The sequence below is a fragment of the Hipposideros armiger genome, unplaced genomic scaffold (genome assembly GCF_001890085.2).
Source record: "Hipposideros armiger isolate ML-2016 unplaced genomic scaffold, ASM189008v1 scaffold_52, whole genome shotgun sequence".
In the NCBI taxonomy this organism is placed as follows: domain Eukaryota; kingdom Metazoa; phylum Chordata; class Mammalia; order Chiroptera; family Hipposideridae; genus Hipposideros; species Hipposideros armiger.
The window spans coordinates 624,634-646,940 of NW_017731402.1; the positions used below are offsets into that span (position 1 = coordinate 624,634).

Genomic DNA, 22,307 nt, shown 5'->3' on the forward strand with positions numbered 1-22,307 from the left:
CAGAGTAACAATGCTTATCATGAAAATATTTAAATAAAGGTAGGGAGTAGAGAAGTACAGAAGCGGGAGAAAGGGCTATTTCAGAGAAGTCAATCAAGAGGTCCTTGGAAGGGATGGGTTTTGCACAGAGACTGAAGGATACAAAGTAGCAAGCTCTTCAGAGTTTCCGAGAAAGTACATCTAAGCCAGAGGAGCTCAAAGCTTGCTGGTCAGAGAAAAAATAAGTGTGCAAGCCAGAGTGGGATGAGAGAAGTCACACAAATCCTTGCCAACAAAGAAAGGAGGTTGGAAGTTTTCCCCTAACTGTGATACATAGTCATTAGAGGTTTTTAAGCAGAGCAACCTGATGTAGGTTATTTTGAAAAGCTCTCCCTGGCGACTGTGTAGGGGAACAAGAGCGAAGCAGTGAGACCACTTAGGCGATAACGGGTCTCTATGTGCAGGCAAGAGGTGATGATGACAGGCAACGCGTCTGGGAGCAGTAGAGACAAATACAAGCGAAGAGACTTTGGATGTGTTAGAATTGGATCATGCTGCCAGGCTGGCTGTGGGAGCTGCCCAAGAGAGGAGAATCAAGGATGACTTCTAGGATTTGAATTTTGAACAGCTGGCTGGGTGGTAGAACTATATACACTGAGAGGATGGTCAAGACAGGTTGAAGGCGTTCATTTAAGGATGGGGGACATCCATAAATCTGGAAGGCTGGGATTTCTGGTGGGGAAATCAATCATTTCGGAAGGTTTGTACTTCTATGTGACTACATTAAATAGGAGATCAGTTCTAATGAAAGGACAGGCAGATACACAGAACTAATATATCCTTTTCTTGATGGATGTCTGTGGGATCTTCCTAATCAATGTGTGATCAGACCATCCATGGCCTGGGGGCTTGTTAGAAATGTTGAACTATGATCTCACCATAGTCCTATTAACAGAATCTGCATTTTTACAAGATCCCGATGAGATTCCTATGCACATTCAAATTGACTGTTAGGAAGGAGGAACTGAGTCTGATCGTGAGGACACATCCGGCAAATCCAAACTGAGATACATTCTATGGACTAACTGGTCATTCATCTTCAAAAATGTCAAGGTCGTGAAGGCCCCAGGAGGACTGTGGAGCTGTTCCAGATTAAAGAAAAATAAAGAAAGATGAGAACTAAGTGCAACGCATGATCCTGCATTGGAGCTGGATTCTTTTGCTTTAAAAGGTATTCTGGGGACAGCGGGCCAGACTTGAATGGGGTCTCTGGATGAAAGGTCTATAGGAGTTTCTTATTGTGTGGTCATCTTTTTTTATATATGTTTGAAAGTTTTTTGTCTTTGTTCGGTTTGGTAATTTTAATTGCTATGGGCCCTTTGCATGTAGTGTTGAGACAGATGTGACAGATCTGAGAGAGGGGTTTCTGGAGATCTCACTTGAGTTTGAGAGTGCCCTCCTTAAAATCTCAGCTAGTGGGCAACAAAGCCTTACTACCTGCACAGGTGCTCTGCGGGCCTCTCTTCCGTTTTAGTCTGAGTGGTGTCTCAGTCAGGGAAGAAGAAGTCTTACCAAGTGTCAGAGAGGTAGCAAGAGAAAAACTCAGGCCAACCGAGGAGTCACTGGGGCATTCGTTGCCAGAAAAGCTTAGACAAGAAAGTGCCACAGAAACAGTTCCGGGTCTAGATCCCTTTTTCCTTCTGGTTCATTTTTTCCACCAATGATTGCATAATGTTAAAAACTTTGTATTTGCCATTTTCTCTACATGTAGACATTTATGCCTTTCTATTTAAAATTGTCAGGGTACTACCATAGGCATAGCTCCAAAGCACAAAACAATTTTTATGAGCGTAACGATGGTGATTTGCTCCATGTACTTGGAGGATGCACGAGCAGGTTGGTCTTTATCCCAGCACGGTTGAAGAGTTCTCTCTCTGAAAAGACTACGTTCTGTTCGTGTTGAAGTGACCATCCCAGCACAGGTCACTTACAAATTTAGAGATCGTATACTGTCATACCCTGAAAATGAAGGGCTGATAATTCTTAGGAAATAGAAAGAGAGTTCGAATGTAATCTTGAGATTAACTCATCATTAACCATATAGGTGCCTTTAGTTGTTTGAAACTTTGGTTCCTAAATCAAAGATCAGGTTTCAAGAGGTGGGATTTCATGTTGAATAATAAAAATGCTTCAGAAAAGTGTTTAGTGTTTTCTCCATTGGAAAATATAATTTAGGTCCGCAAATGCATGGGTTGAATACATAAATACTGCCCCATCAAAGTCATGCATTTATTACTCAGAAGTTGACACAAACCCATTTCAGAGGAAACCATATGCTCATTTTTTCCAAGTTGCTCTATTGGAGGGCATTTGATTTAGCTGCAGCATCATGACCTGTTGTGATAAAAGCGAATGATACATCCAATCTACTTGATTCGCTCGCAAGCTGTGGGATTTCCTTCAGAGATATGAAACACTTCACTGCTGCTTCCTTCTCCTTCACCCCCACCCCACAATGCCCACATCTTCTACTCTGTGGAGAGTCACAGTTTTTGAAATACGTTGACAGCAGGCACAGATAAGCAATGAACTCAACCTTGGGGCAAGCGCTGCAAACTGTGGCTGGTGTCTGAGTCATCGCTTAACTCAGCACCACCTCTTCGGGAGATGGAGTCTGATGTGACATGGAGACCATTGTGTGTCACCTTGTGGGGGTGCGTGTAAGACTTTGAATAGAGAATGGTCACTCTCTGATTCTTCCTGTTTCACTAGTCACTTTGATTTCAAGTGTATACAGGCATTGGGTATCCAAAGAGAAAAGGAAAAATATATAGCCTTCCTAACACTCTTAGACACCGTTATTTCTTCCCCAGTCATGTCTTTAAGGGCTTCAATAGATGGCTAATTCAAAAGTTATTATTACAGAAATGATCACAATGAAAATGATCATAATAATGGTTCTTTAGTTTGGGCTCTTCCCCTCCCACCCCCCCTCCCACCCCTTTAGGTCTACATAACTTGTGTTTAAAAAACAGCTTTGTTTTCATTACTCTCTGGAAATGTTCCTCCCTTCCAGTGTGACCTAAATGTGGAGAATGTGTTAGGAATAACACTGTATTCACCTGCATGGACTTGGGAAAAATACACGCTGAGACTTTTCTATCTAACAGTGAAGTTATGAGGTGCTGAAGTGGTAGGTGATTGGGCACATCACTACCCAGGCAGCCCGATTATTCAATGTGCAGTTAACCCCTGAACAATGCAGGGGTTAGGCAGACTGACCCCCACGCAGTTGAAAATTCACATATAACTTTTCACTCCCTCAGAACTTAACTACTAATAGCCTACTGTTGACTGGAAACATTACTGATAACATAAACAGTCAACAAACACATATTTTATATATGTATTATATACCATATTCTTACAATAAAGTGATAAAGTGAGCTAGAAAAAAAGATGTTATTAAGAAAATCACAAGGAAAATACATTTATAGTACCATACATATTTATTGAAAAATAATCCTGGTATAGGTGGACCTGTGAAGTTCAAATTCATGTTGTTCAAAGGTCAACTGTATATTGAAAAATATTTAAAGTTTATTTACCCTCATGTTTCTAAAATTGCTTACTTAATAAAATAATAAAAAGAGCACTGGTTGGTCCTAATTTTTGGAAATAGATTTTCTATTGAATTAAAGGCATTAGAAATATTTATTTTAAGAATATGTGATTATTTAGAGATTGATTAATATGACTGCTAATAGTAATGCAAAGCATCTGTAGATTGAATTTTTTTTTTAAATTGGGGAACAGTGTGTTTTTTCCAGGACCCATCAGCTCCAAGTCAAGTAGTTGTCTTCAATCTAGTTGTGGAGGGCGCAGCTCCTTGGCCCATGTGGGAATCAAACTGGCAACCTTGGTGTTATGAGCCTGTGCTCTAACCACCAGAGCTAACCAGCTGCCCTTTTATTGAAATTCTTACAATAAAAAAGTGCATAACTCTCACACATAGTCGTGTCTGTGTGCTACATTGTGGGCACCTTTGACTTAGTTTATGAGTTGAAAATGGGAATGAATGTTGTTAGGAACAAATAAAAAGAAGAATTGTTAAAATTGAGCACCTCAATATATTAATCAAAAATTAAAAAAATTTCAAAACTACCAAAGAAGATAACATACATGGAAAACATATAATTTTGTAACACCTTTTAGATATAAATAGTGTATTCAGATCATCTTTCAGGATGTTTTGTTAGTTGCTATCAAGCTAGGATGGATAAGTGGATAAGAAACATGAGTCATTAACACTATGTTTAAGCTAGCCAAAATAACATTAAAAATTTAAAGAATTATGTCAGTACCAACCTGCTCAACCTGAGAAGCAAACATGCTGAATCTCTTAAAAGCAAACATGAGTAGGTTTGAGCAAAGTGAATTAACTAGAAGATATTAAGTTCATTCTGAAATGCTGGACCACTTTTTGAGGTTTTGTTACATTAACTGGCATTTAGTTCTAATTTAACTTTTCCTGCTCTGAGATATCACCCATTATGTGCAGTATCTCTGAAAATAAAGTCTCTAAATGTTCAGGGGGGAAAAAAAGTGTTCAAGAAAATATGTCTCTGAATATTTTTATGGGAACTGACTTTCAGAATAAGTCTTTTCTCAAGGGTTGAACTTTTCTCATAGGAGTGGGCTCAGGCAGAAGAGTTGGACAGGCCCTGTGTACCTCCTCACCTTTTTGCCCTAAGAACATCTCCTCCTCAAGAACCTGGAGCTTGACAGGGGTGACTGCAATTCCTTTGCCACCCCTCTGAGCCCCCAGCCTTTGACAAAACCAGCTCACTCCTTAACTTTATCAATATACATATCATCTGAGTGCCAGGTGTGGAAACAATTCCCTTATTAACAATGAATGTATATCAGTAATGATACCTTTGTAGGGCTTAAGCAGCACCTGTAATGTCTTGTTAGCGATGTTTTAATAGTTTTGTTCTTAGACATTCAGTGGGAAAAGGACCAAGTTTACCAAACCCTTCCTCTGTGCTTGCACTTACAGGTGAGTTCTGAAAAGAGTTCTGAAAATGGGGTACTTTTGGCTAGTGGGGGACACACTGTGAAAACCATCCATGTCTGAGCTAGAGGGGAAGACTCAGAAAATAAGTGTGCCCATATAATTTGCCTTATTACCTCGGCACCTCCGGAGATAGTATCTATCTCTGAACACAGGAATGCATGATACTTGGCCTTATCTTTTAGATCTTATTCTCGGTACCAGTCTGCTTGTATCTTACACAATAGGAGTGAATTTTGCACTAATTACATGCATAGCATGGATTAAAAAAAAGCCAAAAGCCAGAGGAGTTTCTATCATAACAAAAGTAAGGCATCCTGTAAGAACAAACAAAATTGGTTTCATATGATGCAGTTATAAATATTTAAATTTTGTTCATTGTTTACTAATTAAGATACCGTAATTTTTTGTACTCATCTGGATAAGCTCAGTAATGCTGTGCTTATCAAACAGCCCCCATATCTGAACGACTTGTTTCTTATTCACAGGCCAGCTGACCCTTCAGGGCAGCAGTCCTCCACATGTTGGCCCAGCGTTCCAGGCTGGCCATATGTCAACCTGTTCAAACAAAGCCATAAACTGGTGAATATGTTTTAAAAATATATTAATTTATGACTCCTCATGCAGTTCTTTACTAGCCAAACTAAGTCAATTTATTCTTTCCGGTCCATAGTCAAAAATGTAAAATGATTATCATGTGCACACAAACATGGATACATATACCTTCCAAAGCTTCCAGTTTTCAAGATGATACACTGAATACACAGTTAAATACCCCCACTTCACTAAAAGAACATAATTAATATGAAACCTTAATTAGAATAACAGAAAATATGAAAAGTAGTCAAGCAATATCTAGCTGTAATCACAAATGAGAAAGGCCCCCAAAAGACCAGGAACTACACATGACAAATTGCTAAGAGAAAGCAAAAGGAAACCATGGAGCTAAAATGAAGCCAGAGTGCAAAGATGCAGCCCAGGGTCCACAGAAGGACTTTCCTAGGGAAAGGTAATTATTAGAGCAATTAGCACAAGATAAAATCTTTCAAGTGAAATTTTCCCCATTAGAGAATAAACATTGGTTTAAGCCACTGAGGTTGGGAGTGATTTAGTATAGTATGTTATGGCAGTAATAGCTTCACTAGTACAAAAGTCACAACCAGGTGTTTGGGGGCAAAAACAAGTAGAAACGCTTTCGTTAAATAGATGCAGTTGATTATAAAATAATTCTTCACTTTAATACAATTCCACATTTGTTGAGTATCTACTGACATGTCATATAAAACACTTCAAAAATTAAGCATAAGTAGTATTCAATAGACCCTACGGTAAGATTAAATTTTGGTGCATTGGGTTATCTTCTTTTGCTTTGGAGTGTACACTCATGTCCATTCACGTACAGATAATGGTGTTTTGGATTAAGCTGATTTTTAAAAAGCTTAAGAAGTTAGGTGTTGCTATTAAGCATCTAAATAATCATAATTTATTCTTCTGAACCTCCAGCTGATTTCAGCATTTGCATAAGTTGAGTTTTAAGAAGAGCTGATCTGACAATATTATTGAAAATATACCCTGTGTGAATAAGTAAACATCTTCAAATATAAAATAGAAGCATGAGGGCCCACAGGTACCCACGGTGAGGGGGTTAGAGTTGGAGGAGGGGGGCGTTAAATAAAAAGAGGCGTCTCCTATAAGGGAGTGGATATTTAAGCTTAGTTTTATATTTATGTTCCTTTTTTTTTAGACAGCTCTGTTGAAGTATAATTGACCTACAATAAACTGCACATCATTACGGTGTACAATTTGATACTTTGACACGTGAATATACTCATGAAACCACTACCACAGTCAACACAGTCAACATATCCATCACCTCTAAAGTTTCCTCCTACTCATTTGTAATCCCTGTTCACTTTTAATAGAATTAAACTTTGTACGGCTTGTCACTTAGTAGCCTCCTAATAAATATGGTTGAGCAATACTTAATTCTAGGGAATACTGCGCGTTCCTATTTATATATTTACTAGAAACACCCCTCTCAGTGTGCTGCAGGCAGGCGACTTTATGAAGTAGTTATTGTTATTATCGGTACTATTATTATCTCTTTCATATAAAAGTGGGAACAAGGGATTAGAGAGATTATGGAAATTTTCTGAACTAACATAGTTCTGACATTCATAGTTAGGACCTCATAAAGTTTGTAGGTGCTCATTAATTGCCTGTTGAATGAGTGGCTAAAAGAGTCAGAAAAACGTGGTGATCCCTCCCCCTGAAGTTGTAAACTCCTTAAAACCAGGAATCATGGCTTTCCTATCAATTTTGCTGTTAAATAATCTTTGTACACCCAGCCTCTAGTCCATTCTTTTTATATAGTCAGTGCTCAGTAAGTGTTACATGAAAACTAATGCATTTCCTACGAAAAAAATGAGTAGTCATGAGAATCTAGATTGTTGAATGACTTTTTAGGTAGTCTTTCTGTGCTTTATCACCCAGCTGAGTCGCTCAGAAATAGTTATTTCCTAAACTTTGGGTGGGAGAGGAAGTACTCTACAGAGAGACGTTCCCTCAGTCCTTGTATTTCAGCATCACACCCACCTAGGACTTTTTGCAGTACCTCATGTCCCCAGTGAAGGAGTCACTCTTCCCATGTCCCCGTGCAGGGACTTTCCTCCACTCTGATAAGGCAGTTAGCATACTTCTATCTCCTTGCTAACTTCAAAGTATTTTTTGTACCTTTCTCTTGCTATTGTTTTTATGGATTAATGCCTTTTTAATACCTTCATTGCCATACTTTGGAGTTTTTGGATGGGGAAAAGAAGCACATATTCAACAGGACATAGAATATGTAGTCAACAGAAATAGAACAGCACTAGAAGCTCTCTCGTGTCTCTTCTGAGTCACTTCCCCTGGTCCCCACAAGATAATCATTATCTTGACTGGTAATACTAGAGATTCAATTTTGCCTGATTTTGACATTTATATCTATGAAATCCTACAGAATGTGTTATTTTGTGTCTGATTTTCTCATTCAGTATTATGCTTGTTTGATTCGTGAATGTTGTTGCAGGTAGGAATACTTTATTCTCATTGATGTGTAATATTCCATTTTATGAATATACCTACATTTAATTTTGTAATTTGTTACTAGTGGACAGGTAGGTCTTTTACAGTTTGCAGCTACTGTAAATTGCTCTTGTAAAAGACTTCTGGTGAACATATTACAAAGCTCTACAAACCATATACGTATTTAGAATGGGCCATATCTCTGCCCAAGCTCAGGTTTCCAAAATAGTCAAACCGATTTTCCACTTCCACTAGCAGTGAATGAGCATTCCAGTTTCTCCATGTCCTCGCGCATACTTGGTATTTCATTTTAGTCATCCAGGTAGATGCATAGTTTATCTCATTATGGCTTAGTTTGCTTTTCTCTGATGACTAATAAAGGTGAGCATCTTTTCATGCTTACTGGATATTTGGGTACTCTCTTTTGTAAAGTGCCGGTACAACTTTATTGCCTATTTCTCTATTATGTTATTGATTTCAATTCTATTTATTTACTGTATTTTAGGAAGTTATAGAAAAAAATTATCATCTTTCTGAAACAAATTGGGGTATAAATAGACACAAATAGGTGAAAAAATAAAGTAGGTGCCAAATTCAAACTAACCATAAGCCAAAGCCCTTCGGGGATAGGACTTGACTATTTAGTACTAATAAACTATACATGAGACATTCTTATGTCCAATATACTGTGAAATTTTATTGTATAAATTACTATTCTTTTAAAAATGTATGTGTGAAAGTTTAAACCAGGAGCAGTTACCTTTCTTGGGTTAAATTGATAAAATAAAAATGTAGTCTACATTTTCTACTATAGATTAGTTACAATGTAATAGTTGCCCTAAGTTTTGGCTTTAGTAAAATTAATGAATCTAGAACTAGCAATTCTTCAGTTATGAAAAGACATTATAGTTAAACATAATTTAATGGATAAATCAATTAAGCTAAGATAGAATAGAATGCTTCATATTTTCAGGAAACAGAAAAGTTTTAAAAAATGATCAAAACCAATACTGAAAATTCAAGAAAATAATAATGATTATTACATGAGTCCTCAACCAAACTCTATTATACTTAATACCACCTACCAGATTTAAAAATATCAGAACATTTCAAAGAAAGAAATTTAATGAGAACTGTTAGAACAAAAATATTTACAAAAAAAAAAAAATCAGAACCTTTCCTTCTCATCAGAACCATGATGATCATGGGAAATATTCAGTCAAACTTAATGCAGTTTTAAAAATTACAGGTAGATTTCAGTAGATGTCTTCAGTAAGGAGCTCTGTTTATGGATTTTGCTGGTTTTGATTGTCGAGGGGAGGGCTCGGAACATAGTGATCTCTATGTACCTTATAAACAGCCCAATAAATGTTATTTAACGCATAGAGATTTGCTTAACAAATCTTTGTTCCGTTGCTGTAATCCACACCAGGAATTGCCATTCATGTATGCAAAGTGTATTGCATTTTATCAAACTCTCACATTTTTTTTTTGAGAAATTTTATTGGGGAACAGTGTGTTTTTCCAGGACCCATCAGCTCCAAGTCAAGTAGTTGTTTCAATCTGATTGTGGAGGGCACACCTCAGTGGGAATCGAACCAGTAACCAAGTTACTAACCTTGGTGTTATGAGCCTGCACTCTAACCGCCTGAGCTAACCGGCCGCCCCAATGAACTCTCACATTTTATTTTCTCATTTTATTGAATGCTCACTGTAAGCAGTATTATAAAAGAATGAGGAAAGTAAGGCTCATGAAGATTTCACCTGCCCAGAGTTAAAGCCTGCTCTCTCTCAGCACCACAGTCTTGCTTTTTTCCCAGCGTTTTTGCAAACTAGGGGTCACAGGAATATTGTTGAAAGTTGCTAGAATCGCTTCAAGAATTTTTAACTTGTAATTTTAGCGTACTTGTCAGAGTTTGATTAAGTATGCAATTGGATTACTTTGAAGTGGCAAATGAAGCCTTGAAAGTGTGGTAACCCCTGTTTGTGTAATGCAGTGATTCTTAAGTGAGCAGGTGTCCTCCTCACTAGGATTTTGGACACCAAAATACACTGACGTTGGCGATGAGTTGCATCAAAACAAGAACATATTTGCAAAGTTATATTGATGTACAGGAACTTCAAGCATGAAAGAATTTATACCTAGTGTTAAGTCTGTTCATAACTTGCATTACAATAAATTTTAAAAATACAGTGGTGAGGAAGAAGGGTCTGAAATTTTTTACTCATTAAAATGGGCCCATCCACCTCAGAGATAGAAAAGACATTCTGGGGAATATAATCAATAATGTTGTAAATATTTCTTAGGGGGCCAGATGGACTCATGTCTTGTTAGGGAGACCACTTCATAGTTTGTGTAGAGACTTTCTTTGACCACCACACTGTATATCTGAAGCTGATGTTGAATAATATTGTATGTCAACTATAATTATATATACATATAGTCACGGGATGTGGAGTAGAGTGTGGGAATGGAGTCAATGGAATTGTAATAGATAAGCATGATATCAGGGGTGGGAGGGCAGTGGATGAGGGAGGGGGGTTGTTACTTTGTGAGGGTGAAAAGGATAACTATTGCATTGCTCTGTACACCTGAAATTAACAATAAAAGAATTTAAAAAAAAGGTAGATACATAATTTCAAAAAAAAGGGCCCATCCATTACTTGTATTAGAGACATTCTACTATTTTGTGCAAAAATAAATAAATAAATAAAAATAAAAATTATAGGTAGATATTACTTGAATGAGGAATATGCATTAAACTAGGACACCAAAAAGGATAAAGTAGAGACAAAGTGATTGAATTTTGAGGATAGGTAAAATAATGAGATAATTATTCTAGCCAATGAGAGCCAAAAATGTGGATTTTCATTTTCAAGACTAAAGTCTATAAAGGTTTGACTTCTGTGACACCATCAAGGAATTTGACATTCCACTTAATATTATTAATTTACTAGCTAAGTAAAGATTCTCCCTTTAAATATAACTTTTTTTGGGGGGTTAGTGTTTTTATTTATTAAATTGGACTATCTAACCCCTTGTCTTCTTCAACTGGTTTATTGAATATAACTTAATTATTTTTGTTATGACACAAAAAAATTAAGCAGTATAAATTAAACTATTTATAGTTTCTATTAATAGTATAAAGCATGGTTTCATTATGCTGACTCCAGAACCCCTGGTGTTACTGTGGAGGAGTAGAGTTGGTCATTCGTTGTCACAGCACAAACCCATCAATTGTGCCAGCAAATGTACTAGGAGTGCAATAGACACTTTATGGTCTCTTAGGGCCAAACTGAGAGCAAAAAGCCAATGTCAAATTGAGGATAGCTTACACACAATAATATTTGCTGCCAAATGAATCATGGGATCATGGAATTAAGGCGTCAGGAATTAGATTCAACTTTGAGATAGTTCACAAATTTCCAATATTATCAAAAGCCTTTATTAGTACTATTTTGAATCTGTAAATATATTTATGCTGAAACAACTGAGGATGGGCTTGTGTGGAGTTACATATTAAATTTTTCTCTAACTTACGGGGTAGTTATTAACAATCAATGAGTGATTGCAGCAAATATTTCATTTCATTTCTAATTTTATAAAATGGAAAAGTTTTAAAGATTTACAGTGATAGTGTCAAGGAAGAAGAGAAAAGATAACTTGCAAACACTTGCTGTTAGTTGGAAAGAGCAGATTCCAAATTGTGACGACCAATGTTAAAAGATCTTATATCATTGAGGACAAGATTGGGCCATGTATTTTCTGATTGTGACAAATCCAGTTTTGCCACTAATGGGTTGAGGAAAAGTGAGGGTGCCCAGCAATAGATAGCCAAGACACTCCTGTGATTTATTTATATTAAGTATAGTAGGAGAGAGAGTTGCCTGTATGTTTACCTTTAATTTTGACACAAGGTCATAATAACTCATAGGAGGGAGTCAAATTTTTTTCATTAAGAAAAATTACACACATTTGTACCATTATGCTTCTAGGAATTTCCTTAATTTGCTATGGGAATTTTTATTGCAAATTATATTAACTTTGAGAGTCCAATATGTAGTGCTTTGAACCATTTTCACTAATGTTTTTCCCCAACTTTTAATATCTTAGTTACAAAAAATCATATTTGCTGAAATATGTCACAGAATGGATAAGGGATTCTTCTGCCCTTTTCTGTGAAAACTTCCTTGTTAAAGATGGTCAGAGTAGTGAACAGATTCATTTATTTGCTGACTCATTGAACAAACATTCATCCTTTGGACACCTATAATGGTGTCAGACATGAAATTTTATAAGCAGAACAAATTATTCTTAAACCCTCTGTTTTTAGCATGTAAGATCAAAGAAGATTCCATCAGATGAACGGCAGCTCAACCTAGAGCTGGGCTGCCATGAGTTGCCGTTGATGGCGTAGTCTGCAGCCCATGCTGCAGTGGGCTGCCATAAGCTACCGTGTGTGGCTGGCAACCAGCGTGAGCTGCCAAGAGCAGCTGTGAGCGGCTGTCCAGAGGCCAGCGACCGATCTGCCTCACCTGGGAAGAGCGCAATGATAATACCAACATGGGCCAGTGAAGCAATGTCCTCCACAACTAGACTGAAGAACAAAAAGACAGCAAGTTGTCTGTTCCCTTTCCCCGATTCCCCAACGCTGTTCCCCTCCCCCAATTCCCCAATAAAATCTTTAAAAAAAAAAAAAAGAAGATTCCATCAGAGATGTCTTTTGGCAGAACTTGGAGTAAAACTCAAGCTTTTTTATTTAGAATTCTTGTTCATCTTACTCTATGCAGAACTTGGGAAGACCCTCAGTTGTAGAACATTATACATACAAACTTCCAAAATGCTCCCCCTACTAGGAAATGCCAAAGGCTCTATGAAGCACCCTACTTTATGTACTACAGGCAATTCTTTTATTGTAAATTTGCTGGTATAAAGTACAAGAAGCAGAAGTGCTTTGTCTAAAATGTGGATCAATTGGAGAACCTTGCAGGTAATTCGGTAAATAAATGACTTAGACTCACCTATCCAAGTATATCAACTATATTAGAATCTGTGTCTATTTGATTAGTTGCATTAGTTACATTTGAAGTCATCACCTGGTTAAGCTTATATTCATCTTCATTCTTGAAGACCTGTCCACCTTCTACACAGGTCTATGTAGAGACTCAAGTGGAGATATGATAGGAAGCAACTTCTTTGCATCATTTGAGTTTTTAATAGTGACACTAATATCTTCAGTTCTTTCAGAGAATAACTGTCCCATTGGATATAGTCTCTGGGGTTGTGTTGCATCATTTCAGTATCTCCAAATTAACCTTTCTATCACATTATCTTTTAGCCAATAGAAAAATGATAAAATGAACATGAGATGGAGTTGCAACTTTTGATTGAACCCTCTGTGAAATAGAATTGATTAAGCCATTAGCTTTGACTCTAATCTTTGAGCTGCAGTGACTTTCTTGTTACTTAGCCATTAGTGACACCTCAATGTTCCACTGTTCTGGAAAGGTTCAGGTTTCCCAGTGCCAATTACTTTGAAAAGTAGTTGTATGATCCTTTGGGGGAAATGTAGAAAGAAGATATTCTATAAGTATTTGTAATATTGTTGCAGTTTCCTTCCTAAAGAACAAGGGTGGGTCTTTGAATTAAGACAGGGTTTACTCTAGTTTTGAATTTCATCAAATTGAGAAAACGATTACAAGCACCCTCTGCTAATCAAATTAGTACATTTTATCCTGGGCATCTATATTAGTCAGTCCATCTGTTCTAAAATTGTGTGCCTTCTTCCTTGATGCAAGAACCCATTCACATACGTGTTTCTCACTTCTTTGCTTATATAAATTAGCATGTTCCATATTTTTTTAATTGTAAGATTGCTTTTCCCAGGTTTGATATTTTGTTGCCCTCACTCCAGGGGAAGCTGACATAGGACTAGAGTTATAAGCCTAAAGGCATTTAATCATGTGTAATCACATGAATGCCACCATTGGAACCACTCAATGCTATTGCGCCCAGCCCAGACACACTGCTACCCCTATAATGAGTACCTGACCCCTTTGACTTTCATAGGGGACTCCCACCAAGGTACGCATTGGAGGAGACCTTACAAACAGGGAAGGGATTTGGATGTCTTATACCAAGAAGATGATTAATGTATACCACATTTTATAGGTGGAGAAATGCAAGAAAATGAGAAGTTCTTATTAATTGTAGTATATTCATTCTGATCATGTATTCTTTTATCAGTTCTTTGAAAACATCTCCTCCTCTCTCAAGACCCACACCAGATTTATAATTATAAAAATAAATTGTTTATAATTTATGTAAAATAAGGGGAGTGGTTCTAACAAAAGCATATACGTACTTTATATAAAGTATGTTGGGATTTTCTTCCATTCTCTCAGCCTACAGTAGTAATGAAATCTGTAGCTAAAAATTCCATGAGCAGAAACCTACTTAGTGGATAATAGTGCATATTTCAGGAGGTATTGTGTGGCTATGGTACTTATAATTTTCATGTCATTTTGGAAATAGAACATTTAAATGTACAGAACTAAAATAAAAATTCATTATGGGCTTATAGACTTTTACCATACTGATAATAAAAATATATTAGATTATGTCTCATGTAATTATGATGTAAGATTATTCATTGAGGCATCATTACTCTTTTTTAAAAATGTAGATTTTTTAATTTAAAAAATTTTCAGTTGCAGTTGATATATTTGAAAATATAATTAAAAATCATTTAGATTTTTTTGTTATGGAATCCTTTGTTATGACCAAATCTTCATTCACTACATGTTATTTTTGCAAATTATCTTTTAATATCACATATGATCAAATATAAGGCAACATCATTTCTCAAATTAAACCCTAAAAAAGAGATGTATATCTTATATTGGTGTCACTATAGATCTCTTATAATGAAACATTCATGAAGGTACTTCAATTTGATCAAAAAAGTTGGGAGGGGGGAATAACATATTTGCCATCAATCAATGTTAGTTTGGATGCTTGGAAAAATCACCTGAAATTTGGGTAAAAGACAAGCAATGGAATTTAAGAAAAAATTATTCCTAAGTTGTGTGACATGATAATTTGAAGTATTTGCAGTTAAGGGGTAGCAAAAATCATGAACAAGAACACTGTTTTTTTGTAACATATTTTGGGAAAAATAGAGATATCACCGTATATTCATTTATACTTATATGGAAGGCACAAATAATGTTATATTTAGTAGCTCACTATAAAGCTAATATTAAGCAAGAATATGTATATACTTTACATGTGCTTATATATGACTATACTTATGCTCACACTTACAGTTATACATGTTGATATACAACATATATAAGAGATGTTAAGATAACATTTCTTAAAATGTATATACATTTTTTGGCACCCTTCTGTATATTTATGCATATGTAGTGTCATTACATTCTTGTCTGCTTAGTTTTAATTAATATGAATTTATTTCTCTTTAATCAACTTGATAAATCAGTTAAACAATTTTGTAATTGTAATTATGTCCATAATTATACTCGTAGCTATTTTGTTGTTGCTTATAAAGGGATCTAGCACTATTCATAACCAGAATAATGGCTTACCCACTACTATGGCTTCTTTACAAGTCAGGGCTTGCGTAAAGGCTACCTGCAAATATTACTCATGAAACCACTTGGTCCTTTCCTGTAGAAGGCCCCAGTGTGTGTTGATTTCACATTCTAAGAAAGAGGAAAAATGAAGTTGGAAGTAGAGAGGTGAAGACCTCATCATAGAGTGGATGCCCTACATACAATTATGTGAACAAGTCCACTCTGTTGGACACAGGTCTCTATGTGTCACCCATTTAAAGTAATTTGTCAGTAGAAGTTCACTTAAGCCTACATATTTCTTGAAGTAACATCTTTAAAAGTAGTTAGTAAAACTAGCATGACCTGGAAGTCCAGTCTTGTGACTTTTAGTCACACTGTGTGGTTTCCTCTAACTGGGGAGGGGTTGATTTTTATTTGTGATTAGACAGATTTCATATGAACTGAAAATCAGCAGAGGGTGGAGGCAAACCCGTGCATGACTAGTTGACAATACCTTGCCTGCAATCCCAGAAGAAGGGTGAGGAAACCTCTGATCTCACCAGTGTGGGACTCAAGTAGAGAGACAAGATGGCAATTTTTCTGAGTATTTTGAAAGATGAAAATCAGCTAAGTCAGTGGCTCATGACACAGAGGACAAGAGAGAAGAAACCAAACATATTTGTTGTTTAAAGCTTTAAAATGCTCGTTTTCTCTTACAGCACCTTATAGTTCTACTTTGTGTCCTCCACCTGATCCCCTCTGCCTAGCACAGTATCAGGCACATGTTATTAGTAAATGTTTGTTGAGTGAATAAATGACTATGCAAACCTCACAAGTCTATCTTTAGTCTACACCCCAAATTCACTTTCTCCACTGCTTATAAGTTTTTATGTAAAAAAAAGTATGTAAGTACTTTCATAAATTGTAATGTTTTCCCTACTGAACAAATATCTTTTGTTTCCCTGTGTATGTTTTAAAGCTACTTTAATATTAATTTAATTTGTATTTAGTTAATAGATCTCATAGTTTTGTGTTTTAAATGGTGTTAAAGTTCTAATAAACTAGCTGGCACAAATCTCAAGTCTCAATCCCCACAGGAAGACATTGACTTTTTTAGTCTTTTTAAATTGTACTTATATATTTCTAAATGGTTTGCTTATCCTGCTATTTCTTTATTTAGCAAGTTTACCCATTAGCTATGGACTCCATGTTATAATGTTGAGGATTTGGTTGTCTTACACACAAATAAACACAGACTGTCTTTCCTTATCTCTACCCTCTACATACAGTTATGTCATAATTTATGGTTACTTTCTTGTCAGTGTTCCCATTATTCTGATTCTATCCACATCTGAACAAAGTGGTATGTTATCATTATGTTTCTTTTCTCTCACAACCTTTTATTTTTCCTGGAGTTAGTAATATCCTTTTGTTTTGTTTAGTATGCATTGTACCTATTGTAAATTATTATTTTCCCTTTGATGTAACCTGCTTTATGTTTCTGGAAGATGTTTCAGGCTGTTCTTTTTATTCCTGAACTTCTAATATTTCAGAATGATGTATCTTAGTATGTTTAATTAATTGATTAATCAATTAATTAAAATTTTCTTCTCCTGGACTTATAATGAAATTTTTGATCCCTAAGATTCATGATCTTCCTTTCTGGAATTGTTTTTGCATTATTTTTTTAATTAATTTTTTCATCCTTTTCTAGATAAAAAGAAAAAACTCTTTTCTGGAACTCTCTGGGATTTCCATTAGTCAGAAAAAAATTTCCCCTTTTCCCCAATTTTTTATTTCTATAGATTTTTGTTCTATTTTCCTGAAGATTTTTTCAAATTAATCTTATGACCCATAGAATAGTTTCAATTTCAAGAGTTTTTTTTCCTATCGTATGTACAAATTTCTTTTTAATTCATTTTCTGTAGGAGCAGAGTAAAAATGCACATGTTTAGTTCATCTTGTTAAACCACAATTCGTCTAGTTTACTTTCTCCAACAAATAAACCTCCAGTCTCCTGGAGGCTGGGTTGAGCAGATGGAGAAAGCTATGGTTGGGTAATTGCACTGCAGTGGGGAAAGGAACTTTGGGTCCAAGAATTCTGTGTACAGACGTCTAACCAATCCCTTGTGTTCACCCCACCAGCTGGCCTCCTTCTATGGTGATGTTTGTGCCTCCTAGGCCTGAACCTCCCTGGCTGATGCAGAGAGAATTGTCCTGCTTCTTACCCATAACCCCTCCTACAGGCATACAAGTGGATGAACTCTTCTCTTCCAAATCGGTTACCAAGCCTCCATCTGACTTAGGCTCGTCACACCATCTATTACAGTTTATTTCGTCTTTTTATGTCTCCTCTCCCTTTTATTTGTCTTTATGGTTTCATGATATTTTTTAAAAATTCACTTATTCTTGTGTTAGAGGAGTTTGAGGAAGGGGAGCTGAAACACATGTCATCAATTTGTCATTTTCCACTAGAGCTTTTCCATGTACATTTATATCTGTTTATCCCTATGCTGTATTTATTGAATGACAAGCCTATTGACAGAAATTAGATTTATTTAATTTGTACTACATAAACTCCAGGTACAGGAAGGTATTTATTTATTTTTTATTATGACACATAATGCTGTCACCTTGTTTTCACTGCTTGTCCAGGGGCTTTTATTCTGCTCTACCTCTGTTCAAAGTGTCCTTCATGCAGAGGCCAAGAATCATTTCTCTCGCATATCCTCACCGCCTTCTCCTCCTTAGCACTCTCTTCCCAGAGGGAAAGGAAAATTCCACCTCTGGAGTAGCTGAGCAGCGTCACTATGTAACACCGGTGTTTCTCAGCCCTGGAACCAGAAAGACAGGACTTATGTGGCAAGGGACTATCCCTGCAAGATTTGACCCTACGAGACAGCTGACACACTTACCTGGGGAAGGGTGACAAAGAGGGCAGGTGATCAATGTGTGTGTGTTAGACTTTCCCACGACAGGATTTTTTTCTAGAAATAGTAGGCAGGATCACGATGTAGTGACTGCCATGAGCCCTGCGTTCAGGATTAGGGGATCTGAGTTCTACGTGTAGGGACCCTCATGATTCTGGGCTCATTGTTGGGGATGCCTCACCCATTTCAGAGCAATGTTGTGAGAGTCAAGTGAGATGGTCTATGGGCGAGGGCTTTATAAACCCTCCTGCACACAGGAAACAATAGCTATTAGGGTTAATGTACGTGAACGCATGACCGAGATGAAGAACGCAAATTATCCTTGTATAGCACAGAGAATTATTTTAAATTAATGTGCTACATACAGTGGAGTAAATTCAAGGTCATGTTCTGCCTTTTATCTATCCCCAGGCCCATGGATACACACTTGTTATGTATTATATTTAGATATTGCAGATGGATGCAAAATAGATCTACCATGACTATAGATTCCTAGCATATATATTTTGAAACTCTATAACCTCACGCTCCTATACTTTCTCCTGGTGGATCAGAATAATTTTTATGAATTGGACCTTACTTTGGGAGAAGGAAATAAATAAGTGCTGCCAAAATAAGTATAGCCAACACATGTGTAGAATTTGCTGTACCTGGCACTGTTTTGTGCACTTAGCTGATATGAACTCATTTACTCACAATAACCCTAGGAAGGCATTTTGTTATCCCCATTTTCAAGATAAGAACATCGAGGCACAGAAAATAGAACTTCTGCCTCGATGAACATATTTTCCTAATAGAAGAGACAGATTCCCACAGGACCCAATGTTTTCTCCGATACTCCTCTCCTCCACTGCTTTGCTATTGCTTGTTTGTGTTTGGTTTGTGTTTGGGGGTGTCTTCATTTGCCCCTCCCACAGCTGGGAGATGCTTCCTAGCTGATTCTCCAAGGCACCCTGTCAGAACTGGGTCAAATAATTAAAATGTAAGCAGTCATCTCATTGTTTACCAACATGAATGAGTACAAACAACAGGTTTGGAACTTTTTAACTTTATTCACAGAGAAATACATCAGCTACTATTATATGTAGTATATAAATGGATTCTTACCTTTACCATCAGCCTGTTAACTATGGATGTCAGTCTGTCTGAAACGTGGCCTCAAGAGAGCCAGCCAAGCTCTCTGTTGTGGATGATTGTAAAGTGTCTAGAACAGAGCCTGCCATGTGGTAGGTACTAAATATTTGTTCATTGAATATGTGTCCTCCTGATTACTTTTTGATCTCATCGCCTGGATCTCTGTTTACTAAACTACTGATCTCTGAAGTGGCTAGGAGGCGAAGATTAAGCGTTTAGCATACTGACTGATGTATTCATATTTATAGATCCTAACTTATAAAACATCAATTTCTTTCCAACTCCCCTTTCATTTCCTGAGGCTCTTCTCGGATCTCCACTGGCAATTCCTTGCTCTTTATAGTTAATGAGACACCCTCTGGGAGGAGAGAATGCACTGCTTGGGAGGCAGCTCTCACACTGCCCTGGGCTCTTTCAATAAGAGATATCAGAGAAAACACGGGAAAATAAAGGAATAGAAATGAGCTGCTGCTAGAGCTCTGAGGCTCCACAGAAGAGACTTTAACCAGGGGCCAAGCCCGTTTGAGTCACCATCGAGATTTGCCTGAGGTGAGCTCCGCACATCCGCGTTAGGATTGGGAGACACGCCTTCTTCTCACACAATCCTTCCAGATCCAGGCGTCTCTGCGGACTCAGGGGTGGTGCTACAAGTCCTGCCACTTGCAGTGCTGACGGGCAGGGGCTGGGGACAGAACAGAGTGGGACCGATCCAGCGCCACAGGTTGGAAAAAGAAGCGCTGTCCCCATGATGGTTGCTCTGTGAAGCAGATCCTGTGTTTTGCTGGTGTGGAAACCCGGGAGGAGTTCAAGGGCTTGGGAGAGGGGACGGACGCCTCTGAAACCTGACACCCAGCCCTCTCGTCTCGCAAAGGAAACTTCGCAGACTGGTGAGTTGGGGAAGCCGGGTTGTTGTTGCTGGAATGTGGACCCACCCACTCAGGGTTTTCTCAGCTGCTAGCCTGCGAAAAGGAAGTGAGACGTGGATGAGGAGCGGCAGGCCAGCAGACAGGCGAGGGGAGCCCGGTGGTTTTGAGCGCCATAAATCGAGCTTCAACAGAAACCCTGGTGAAGACGTGATGCGTGCAGGAGGACGGCATCAGAAAACTCTAGCTGGCTGTCTTTGTTTTGGGATCTGCATATCAAACAGCTGGTTAGGATACAAGGCTGGCATTGCCAATTGCCTTCCGTTTGTATCTCAAAAAACAACCAAGAAATTAATAACAATAATAATGATAATGATAATCATGTTTAGAGTTTCACTGAAGAAGTAATTTAGCGAGGCAAGCCAGGCAAGCTGTGGATAGGCCATTCCTCAGGTGAGATAGCTGTAGAGAATCAATAGTTATTTGTGTCTTCCAATTTTTTGCTCACTTGTTTCCAAATTCTGATCCAAGGGTTGCAGCTACTAGGGTGTGAGCGTGTGTGTTCATTCAAGTGGTCATAATACATTTGTTTCCAAAATAGCATTCTTTAGTTATCTGAAAACTATACAAGCAGGTGACATGGATAATAATTAGCAAAAGCTAGAGAGACTGCCTTCCTAGGAAAAAGCTGTGGTTGGTTAAAGTCACACCTATAACTTGTTTGCTAGCTTTTTATTTCAAGATCTAAAGCTAAGGGTATAAGATTCCAGTTGTTTAAATGGTACCCTAGTAACTTAAGCCCAAATAAATAACATGTAGTTTCAGGATGATTAGCAACGCTATTATTATTATCATAATAATAGCTATGAATTTTGCTTAAAAGAAAAATGTGTGCTGTTTTTAATATTTAGTTACATGCATGCACATTCAGTAATGTTATGAATATGTATTATATACATGGTTATATAGTTCTAAAATTTGAAACTTAACAGAAAACGTGGATTTCAGCATTATAGCCTCAGGTACTTAAGTTCACTGAATTTTCAAGTTACTCTAAAGTCCAAATTGTAGTAGAAAGTGAGAGCCATTCTCCCTCAATATTTTTCAGTTTCCTAGCATAATCCTCTACCCAGATGGGATCAGCCCTTCTTGAGTACAAGAGGGGATTCTTATGGATGGCCAAAAAGGGGTGATGATCTTGACAGCAGTTTAATGTTAATGAGGCTCTCTGCTAAAGAACTGACTATGGCCTCCCATAAAATGTTACCATTATTGCTTTCGAAAGGGAAATAAAACATTGCAGATGAAACTGGAGGAGCCTGTTCTCATAGTTGCCAAGAAAGAATAAAGGGGATCTGTCATATGTAAGCAAAGCACAACTCTCTCATAGGCCATTTTTGGAACAGGAATATTTGACTGATAGGGAAGGTAATCCTGAGATAATTGATCAACTCAGCTCCTTGGCACACCATCGTATCCTAAAATTATCTTTTGGTTTCTGAATTGCTTTTCGTGTATTTAACTATTCTTCTGGAAAAGTGGAAGTCATCCAAAGCTCCAGGTGGTTCAGAACAGAAAGCTGCTCTTTTCCCACCCTCACTCTGGGAAATTTCTGGATAGATTTTTTTTCTTTTTTGGTCTTTCAGATCAGTGGAGCATAAAATGTAGACAACCTATTCACAT

At 37.3% G+C, this 22,307-nt stretch overlaps 1 protein-coding gene across 6 annotated transcripts in view; it reads left to right on the forward strand.

Moving 5' to 3' along the window:
* Positions 1-22,307, forward strand: part of RAB27B (RAB27B, member RAS oncogene family) — a 139,476-nt gene that overhangs the window by 65,548 nt on the left and 51,621 nt on the right. The window contains exon 1 of one of the 6 annotated variants that reach the window (XM_019640734.1): positions 1,170-1,210. The exons of 4 other annotated variants lie outside the window; for them this stretch is intronic. The gene's annotated coding sequence lies outside the window, so the exon portion shown is untranslated. Of the gene's footprint in view, positions 1-1,169; positions 1,211-20,116; positions 20,649-22,307 lie in introns of those variants that run through there. One more of the 6 variants, XM_019640729.1, reaches the window with a different exon arrangement.